This window comes from Heptranchias perlo, chromosome 22, assembly GCF_035084215.1.
Source record: "Heptranchias perlo isolate sHepPer1 chromosome 22, sHepPer1.hap1, whole genome shotgun sequence".
NCBI lineage: Eukaryota > Metazoa > Chordata > Chondrichthyes > Hexanchiformes > Hexanchidae > Heptranchias > Heptranchias perlo.
The window spans coordinates 37,994,927-38,004,625 of NC_090346.1; the positions used below are offsets into that span (position 1 = coordinate 37,994,927).

The 9,699-nt window shown below is 42.9% G+C and overlaps 1 long non-coding RNA gene across 2 annotated transcripts in view; it reads left to right on the forward strand.

The window, feature by feature from the left end:
- Nucleotides 1-4,252, forward strand: part of LOC137340673 (uncharacterized) — a 35,866-nt gene extending 31,614 nt beyond the window's left edge. For both annotated transcript variants that reach the window (XR_010966851.1, XR_010966852.1), the window contains exon 5: nt 3,456-4,252. This is a non-coding gene — a long non-coding RNA (uncharacterized lncRNA). The remainder of the gene's footprint in view (nt 1-3,455) is intronic.
- Nucleotides 4,253-9,699: the final 5,447 nt, after the last annotated feature.

The following is a 9,699-nucleotide window of genomic DNA, read 5'->3' on the forward strand; positions in this document are numbered from 1 at the left end:
TCAGACAGCTTGGCTTGTGTAAGCACAATCCTAAAATCCCAGGAATTTTAGGCTGCGAATTTAGGATATTAGGGCCTTTAAAATGGCTGGGGTCACAGAGTTGCAGGGGTTAATACGACCAGCAGGGAAAGCAACATCACTCTTAATGACATCCACTCGTGATTAATAAAGGGAAGGGATCAAGTGTGTTTCCCTGAGGAACCTCTGTGTAGCTGCCTAAAATTTACCTATTACAAATAAAATAAGCTAGCAGAATATACATTTTAATACATGTATCATAGCAACTTAACAGATACCACAAGAGAACAGCTTTTTATGGAGGCCTGGATGCCTTAACGCATTAGTGGGCCATAGAAATGTCATGGTAGCTTCAGTTATTTCATGGTAAGTTCATTATAAACATTGTCTGGAGGGCTTGAAATACAAACGTTGATTCTCAGGAGGTTGAAATAGCTTCAGTAAACCACAAGAAGTAGTGATGAACCAGTGCTGGGCCCTAGAGCCACAGAGGTGTCAATCGAGGCCAGAAATCACAATTAAGCTTGTTTCATACCTGTGCTAGTGTTACAGGTACCCATGAGGTGTGAGAGACAGTACTGTGGAATTGGTGCTTTTAGGCACCGTTTAGCGGCCAAAAAACAGGCATAGCAGGGTCCAATTTCTACCCTTTTATATATATGACATTTTAAATCTTGGAATATTATAATTTTACCAAGTAGGGTGCTAACAGGGAGCTATCTCTTTCAGAATGGAAAATGCGTGCAGTTAATAATTTAGGCTCTTTTGTATTACTATTTTTACAATTCCTTTATTCTGTATATTATTTCTTCCATTGTTTTCCTCAGTGACATGGATGAATTAATTATACCTTCTTGCATAATAAAGCCTGAAGCTAGCCAATTCACTCCTTCGTCCTCCCTACCACCAACACAAAACACCCTGCTGTTGAATAACCTTATTAAATAGCTCATATTTATCTTGAGAAAATGTTGAGGAACTTGGCTTATGCTTCAGGTCATTTTTAAAGAGATGATATTCTATCTAGAAAATTTATATCACATAATTGTTTTCAATTAAAATATCATCTTAAAAATAGGCAGAGTGGCAAGTCTGCTTCTCTATCAGTCCTGTGGTTTTCCAGTTTGCAAGTGTGTCAGGCTCTCTGTTACATCTTTGATACTATTGATAGCTTAGAGGCAGAGCAAAGGGAATTGAGACCAACTGAGGTGAGGGCTCAGGAGAGTGACTGTTTAGAGCATAGGAACAGAGGAACAGGAGTAGGCCATTCAGCCCCTCCAGCCTGTTCGGCCATTCAATTAGATCATGGCTGATCTGTATCTTAACTCTATTTACCCGCCTTGGTTCCGTAACCCTTAATACCCTTGCCTTACAAAAATCTGTCAATCTCAGCTTTGAAATGTTCATTTGACCCCTAGCCTCAACAGCTGTTTTTGTTTTGGGGGGGGGGGGGGGTGGGGTGGAGAAAGAGTTCTCAATTTCCACTATCCTTATGTGAAAAAGTGCTTCCTGCCATCACCCCCGAACTGCCTAGCTCTAATTTTAAGGTTATGCCCCCTTGTTCTAGACTCTCCCACCAGAGGAAATAGTTTCCCTCTATCTATCCTATCAGCTTCTTTAATCATCTTAAGTCTCTCAATTAGATCACTCCTTAATCTTCTATACTCAATGGAATTAACACCGTGGCTAGGCATTGGCCAATTCAGTGGGTTGGAATATTTTCCGTTCATGTCTGGATCTTGGACCCGAAATCAGATCGGGACGATGGGATGAAATTCCGCACTTTGCCAGTTGTAAGGGTAATAAATTCATTTTGACATTTGTAGCCTAGTTCCTAGTGGATGCGACCTGAACACCCAAAAATTGTTCATAATTTGGCAGTGAGAAGCTACAAGGATGACTGTTGTGGGAAATGGAAATGTAACACTGCTATTCTTCTAAGGTTGGGGACTCCGGTGCAATCTCGGGTCAGTGTGGGGGGAGTTTTATGCTGTAACTGAATTGGAAATACTTGCTGCCAACACTGGATTCCAAAAGTGGGAAAGTGTTCCATTCTTCAGCACTGACATCCCCTATTTTAATGAGCACTAAAAATGTACCCTCCAAGAGACTTAGTAAGAATTCGAAGCAGTTCACTCAGCAGGGAGTAAGCTACGTTAACATCAAATTAAAACTATAATAAACAAAGTAATCCTCAGCATTAAGGAGAGTTACCATCAAAAATAAGTTATTATGTGCTCATTATGAAATAGAGCTCTTGAGATAAGTGCAAAATCATTAAATTAATTTACTTGATCTGTGAATGTATTTAAATTCATGAGTTTAAAATAATTGATTAAGTAAAATAAAATCTATGCTCTTTCTTGATATATTTAATTCTTAGCTAAAACCCAATAAAACACTTCTTCTTCATCATTGTGTGTTGGGTTTAGTGTATATTGTGTGAATGGTATAGTTGCATATGCCATTGATGAAAGTGAGGGTTTGTTTAATCTGTGTCTTTTTAGGTAGCTTAAGTTACTAATGACATCTTCTAAATAAATGGATTAAAAAAAACCTATCTCTACTTTAGAATGCTCCTGAAAACTGGATATAGCAGTTGCGTGTGTCCATAACTCAAACAATAGTCTTCAGGTCATCAAGTTCAGCATGGTGAAAGCATTTGAAATTCAGGATTCCGATCTGCTCAATTAGTTCATTGATGCAGATGGAGTCAGCCATTGGCTGCCTCCCTGGTTGGCCATCGTGCTCGCTGCGATGTATTCAAATTACATCCCCAGGAAATTTAGGTATAAGTTCACAATGGGAAGACTGACTAGCGAAATGGCCTAATCTACAGTGCACGTCGTCAATCGCTCTGTTCCAAGGAATTCTGGGCCAACGTTTCAAGTTTGGTCTGCTACATGCTGTGTGATTGGTTCAGTTTTCATGTGACTAACAGGTCCTCTTTAAAATTAAATGATCAGATATTCAAAATCCAGAAAATCCCAGTATACTCTTTCCTGGGATATAAAAAAAGGAGTTGTTCTGTTCAAATTGGAGGATTAGAAAAGAACCAGTCAGTTTGAGACTCCTGATAGAGAGAAAGAAAATCCATTTGAATTTCTAAGAAACAGCGTAGGTTAATTAGACTCCCATAGTGATTACAAAAAATTTAAAGGAAAAGAAACACCAGGGGTGAAATTCCTCTTGTAGGTAAAGCAAAATGGCCGTTAGGGAATTGGCAGCCTGTCTTACACTCGGCCCGATTTTCTTTTCCATAATTATTGAAAATTATTTACAAAGACATAGCTTAATTCTTAAGAGTTGCAATTTTTTATTACATTGTCCACTCGAGGAGTTGGGGGAAGGATATCCGCTTTAAATACATCATTATATATCATACTTGTTTATCTTTTGTTTAATAAATTTGCTAAGTATTTGCAATTTAAAACTAGGTCTGATGTGATGTTGAACTCCTTTTGAAGACTGGAGTAAGATTTCATGGATACATAAGGTAAGTCCGGTAGCTAAAAGCATCTACCAGATATTTTCCCCAAGCATGTTATGAAAACCGTACCTAAATCTCAAGGCAAGGATAAACATTGTCAAAAATATGGAGAGTTGGGATCACCTTTGATACGATACAACAGCTGACTAGAGGAATTCTTACCCCATGGTGCCTTACATAGGGCCTGCAGTATATTATTCCAACTAAAGGTCACTGTGTGGGCATGCCCTTCATTCACTATCTCAGCTAACCGGAAACCGTGTGGAAACGTCTGATTCATCCACCCTATCAACTAAAGGACAACTCATGGACTTACCAACTTTCTCAGATAGAGGGCACTTTGTGGACTGTCCATGGCTCACCAGTCCTCTTCGTTGGACACCATGATGCAGGCCCAAAAAAAATGGAGAATTCCTGTTCTTGACTGCAATTAACGACTCGCTAACAAAATTGTGGGAATGCGTGGCTTTGAAATGTGTGCTTTTTGAGAATGTGATTTCATTAGCAGATTGTTAATTACTTGTGTGATGTGACAACTGAAGGTGAGGTGACAACTGAAATTCAAAAATTAAGATATCATCTCAATTATAATAAAACCAATTCAGTTTGTCATTGTACTTTTACATTGATGCCTATCTCTTGTTGGCTTCCATTTTATAAGTGTTTGGTACAACACAAGGCCATGAACTGCTCTGTAAAGACTTAAGATTACTACTGTCTTTGGAGACAAGTAATAAAAGGAAGGTGGGTAATTTATGAACCCCAGTATAATCCTTGCTCCAGTGTTTCGATAACCCCATGAAACTCTGAATATAAGCTGTTGTTATCATCACATGCAACATCTGCATCACATCAGTCAACAAATGTCATGTTCTGTAGGCCTGGGTTTGAATTTATTGGTTTAACCATTGATTTGTTTTAAAGAGAGTTTAAAAAAAAATCTGTGACAGCGTGTGGAGAACAGAGAACAGTGAGAAAGGATTGTTTTCTGAGGCTGACTCAAGTTGCATTCAGCTGACTTTCTGTGCTGTGGAGCGGAAGATTTGTTCCAGTTACTGTACAGACTGGAACAAAACCAAGCATGTGATCTTAATGCATGCATTGATTCTCCTCAGGACTGTGATGGTTGACTCCAAATACCAATCTCTTTTTTTCTTGATGGCAGTATGCTTTGTGTCTGCCCATCTCATACATTTTGTCTGACACTCTAGGCAAGCTTGAAGATTGTATTAACATCTGACTCCTGCTGTTTTAGTAGTGGGGAATGCATCCACTTTAATAGGCGGCCGAGGAAGGCTTTTTCTGTCAGAATCAAGCTTTAGGCTCTGGCTCATGAACACAGAAATTTTAGACTTTTCAGGGTTGAGACCCAGTAACTCATCCTTAATGTGTAAAGAAAGAACAAGAAGAAAAAGCACCTTTACAGCCAATGATGTGCTTTAGAAGTGTAGTCACTGTTGTAATATCGGATACAATTTGCGCACAGCAAGGTCCCACAAACGGCAATGAGATAATGACCGGATAATCTCTTGTAGTGATGTTGGTTGAGGGATAAATATTGGCCAGAACACAGGGAGAAGTCTCCTGCTCTTTTTCGAAATAGTGCAGTGGGATCTTTTACATCCACCTGAGGTGGCAGACGGGGCCTCGGTACAACATCTCATCCAAAAGACGGCACCTCCGACAGTGCAGCACTCCCTCAGCACTGCACTGGAGTGTTAACCTTGGTTGTGTGCTCTAGTCGCTGGAGTGGGACTTGAACCCACAACCTTCTGACCCAGAGGTGAGAGTGCTACCCACTGAACCATGGCTGACACCTACATATTGTCACATAGGTCTGTACACAGAGAATCACACATCCATCTTGAAACACTAGCCCCAATTTTAACTCTGAGCTGGAATCGGGCAGGCGGCGGCTGAGGTGAGTGCCAAAACCCCTGACCTCTGCAGCGTGAGACTCGGGAGATTTTAATTCCTGGGCCTCATCTGCATGCCCCCGATCAGCTGCCTAAGCAAAACCAGCGATAGCTGTCCGGCGAGTGGGAGCAGAATGTTGGGCAGCAGAAGGCTGCCGGCCAGGACTGAAGAAACGGTTCCCCGCACTCGTAAGTTGCAGGGTGGAGTTTTCGGGAGGGTCCCGTTATCAGGAAGTGGGGGAGCCTGGGGTAGGGGAAGCCTAAACTTTCCTTGTGGGGCTCGGAGGAGCGCTCCTGTTCCTTCTGGCCCCTACAAGGAAAGTTTAAAACTAACTTTAAAAACTTACCTCTTTGGGTTTCTTTTGGCCCCGACTCTTCTTCCCACTAGCTTTCCCTGGCGGGAAAGCCACAACTGCTGCCCCACTCAGGCCACTGGTTAAAATAGCAGTCAGGCCCCAATGATGTCATCGCAGCCCAATTTGCATATTTAAAGAAGGACCCCCTCAGGTTTCAGATGGGTGTCCTTGCTGCCTGCTTAGAAGAGCAGGTTAAAATTGAAGACTGTGGGAAGGGAGCAGGACATTGGCAGGTGATTTTAACTGTCAGCCCGGACTGTTTCTGCTTTCCACTACTGATCATAAAGAAACATGGCTTCCCCAGATAGTTCAGTTGATACATGAAGTACATGGTATGGAACATAGCCAGACATAATGGGAAGGCCCCCAGGCTCAATTCCTGGTTCTATGTTGAGCTAGCTGATCTCAGCCAGGTTGGCAATTGAGGTGCTACAATAGGTCTTAGCTAGGGATGGGAAACAAAAAAATCAGCCCAGGTTCCCACCATTGATCACTATTTGGCGATCCCTGCCGGAACACATGCAGGAGTGGATATCAGGTTGGGGACAAGATTGGCCTCATATGATGCCTCCTGTGACTAAATAGTTGCCAAGAAACACTGACGAGGCTTACACATGAAAAATTGCCGTTTGTTCAAATGTGTGCCGGTGGTTTTAGGAGGGGAGACAATTGGAAGAAAAAGGAATATTGACGGCAGCTATGGAAAACCCTTCTGATTACACCATCCTGTACTGCCAGGTGGAGCAGGTTTGTGGTTTCAAGTGGCCCTACATTGCCCTGGGATTAGTGATGGCGATTGGCAAGCCCCATCACGGTCCTTGTAGCAGTGCTCCAACAGAAAAGCCTAACTCTGTACTGCACGTAGAGTGTAGTAAAATGTTCCAAAGATGTTAAAATCATTCTGCTTTTTCTGGGCACTATTCTGAAATGATTGTAATAAAATGATGACCTGTGGAGAAAAGGACTTCAGATTCTTCCCTAATCCACTAGATGGAGTGAGGGTGCACATGACATGAGTTGGGGACACCTATCTCTGTGAAAAGGTGATTAAACAGCGGTTAGTAACTCGTCCATCTGAAACGAATGTTATACTGAGGTGACTGCTCAGTCTGCTCAGATCCTGTCTCGTTGCTGATAAGCTGAAATGTATTTTCCTTAGTGGGGCTGTCTAAAGTTGCACTCTGCTATATTCACACTGTTTTTACTTATCCAGTTGCACCTCTTCTGACAAGGATGACCGGGATGCATGCTGCCTAGCAACTGATTTGTTAAGGGAGAATAACTGGCCACTAGGTGAAGTTTGGGTTAAATCATTTCATTTCTCATCTGAGACCTGCATTAGAATCCAGTCGAGACAAAGGGATGACAGTGTCCATTCTGATTGAAAACTTAATGATGTGATCGGTTACAACACTGTACTATTGTCTCAAGATCAAACCGAGGCCCTACAGGTGAGAGGAAAGCATGCTAAACCACTTCACTTACTACTGCCCAATTTGGACTGCCTCAGTCCATAGGTCAAGTCATTTTACCCTGTGCTGTAAAGGTTATTGTAGTTAGGGTAAGATACAATGTCAAAGGAAATATAAGGGGCTTCCTAATTTGCATCTTACTATGTCACTATTACGAGTAGAAACAAGAGGATTGATTTTAACTCAAGGCGGGCGGGAGTCTGCCACGGTCTCCTCGGTGTGTGGCCTGGGTCGTTCTAACTCCTGGGCCTCAGTTAAATTGGGTGGGTATTGTCCTCCCACTTCCTGGTGGTGTAAATACACTTCTACTTTAATTGCACTTGGCTGGTGTCAGCAATTGCAGCATAAATTTATTTGCACTGTCTCCCCTACCCCCCCAACCTCGCCCGAAGTCGGCAGGAACGAGCTGGGCAGGCGGGAGTGGGAAATCAGGCAGGAGGTCCTCGCTGCCGGGGACCCAAGGGAATGGGTCCCTGGCATAAGGTTAATGCTAGAAGGGAGGTCTCCAAAGAGCTGCCGGTGGTGGGAGGGAGAGTGAAGGCCGGGGCTGGTGAGTCCCCGAGCACTCCTGCTCCTCCGGGCTCACAAGGAATCCTCACTAAAATGTAAAAAAAAAACAATACTTACCTTGACCTCTTCTGGCCACTCTGCTGCCTCCTACTATGTTTTGCTGGCAGGTTTGGCGCTGTCAAGTTAAAATGGGGCTGTTGCGCCGATGACATAATCAGGCCGCGACTTTTCCATGTAAAATAAGCCCCCGCCTCTTGCGCCCGATCTAAGATCACTTAAAATGTTGGTGGGATGGGAATACGGCGCTATCCCCCTCCATCGTAACCCCCCCACCCGCACCATTCCCACCGAACGGGCAAGGTTAAAATCAATCCTAAGTTTCTGTTCCCACCAAAATATATTAAGTTCTAACAAAATGCGTGAACATATAAACTATTATATCTGTTGTATTCAAGGAAGTGACATTGTTTTTATCAGTGAATTAATGGATAGTAAATATCATTAGGTGAAAGCAAGTGAGAGTCCCACTATGTTATATTGGAAAGTTTGCCAGATATTCCTTTGGCAGCCATATTGGGGCTGTCTAGGATGGGAGGTGAGATACCAAGTGAAAACAGAAAATGCACCGCATGTCAGTCAGCATCTGAAAGAGACAGTTCAATGAAAGCTCCCCTGTTCCTCTTCCGCGCAAAGAACTCCATGACACTGTGTGGGGTACCAACAAACTGCACCATTTCCAGATTTTATACATAGCCGCTCTATGTCAAAGGGCGGGTGTCCAGTGGTAATTTCACACAGCTTCACTTTGATATAAGGGTCAAACCTAACGCAACATTGAAGATGCTGGCCCAGAGTTATTCCAATGTTACACTATCTGCAGAACTGCTAAACATCAATACACCAAGAAGCCTCAGTCCAAGCCTAGAAAACATCCTGTTGCTAGGAGATGTTGGTTTCCATAACAACAGCTGTGCACCAGTCATCAGCAGCCTAACCTGTCCCCGGCAGTGTCAGTCGGCAGAGGTTTTGCCTTAATTCCAACAATTTTTAAAAGGACTCGGTTCTGTGACGCTCAGGTCCTGACAACCAATCACAACTCTTTAGCGATTGGTGAGGAATCAGGTCCCTCACACAATCTCACCCCAGTGAATGGACACCAGAATAGCGCACACTTTACATACTTATACAGTGTCAGCTTGGAATCCCAATCGAACAGGAAAGAAATTGTTAAGCCTCTGGATTAATAATACCATAAACCTTTTGAAAAACTCGTTCACACAGCTTCATTTTGATATAAGGGTCAAACCTAACGCAACATTGCCGGGGACAGGTTAGGCTGCTGATGACTGGTAAATATTAGATATGATGCATTATTAGTTGAATAATTGAACAATCCTGCTTTTTGTACGCCTCATGTGTGCCCTCAGAATGAATTGACCAAGATACTGGTAAGCACCTGTAGCACAATCCAGTAGCAGTCTGGAGAGATGTGGAGCAGGCGGCTGATCCCATATCACCCATTTTACACTATTGTCTAATGTCAAAATTACCCCCCTTTCCCGCCGCCGTGTGCAATGCCACGTGAAATCAATTATTGTTTTGCTCACTGATAGTCAAGCATTTGGAGCATGGTTGTGATGTTCAATTGCTAACTTGGCCTGTCCTTACAAGCCAATGATCTAAATGGGCAAATCCAGTTATTTGTAGCTACTTATAAAGCACTGAGGTCAATCAGAGGGCGTTTAGAATTGCTGGTAAATTTCAGGCTCCAGGTCAATGAATGGCAATAAAAGATGAATTACTTTTGCCACTTTGAAGTGTGATGCACAATGTGCTAGACAATATGGGCCCGATATTAGGAGGGCGGCGGGTTTGAAGCAGGGGGTTGACTGGGTGCGTGGGTAATGCGCCCGGTGAAATCGGGGTGCTCCGCACGC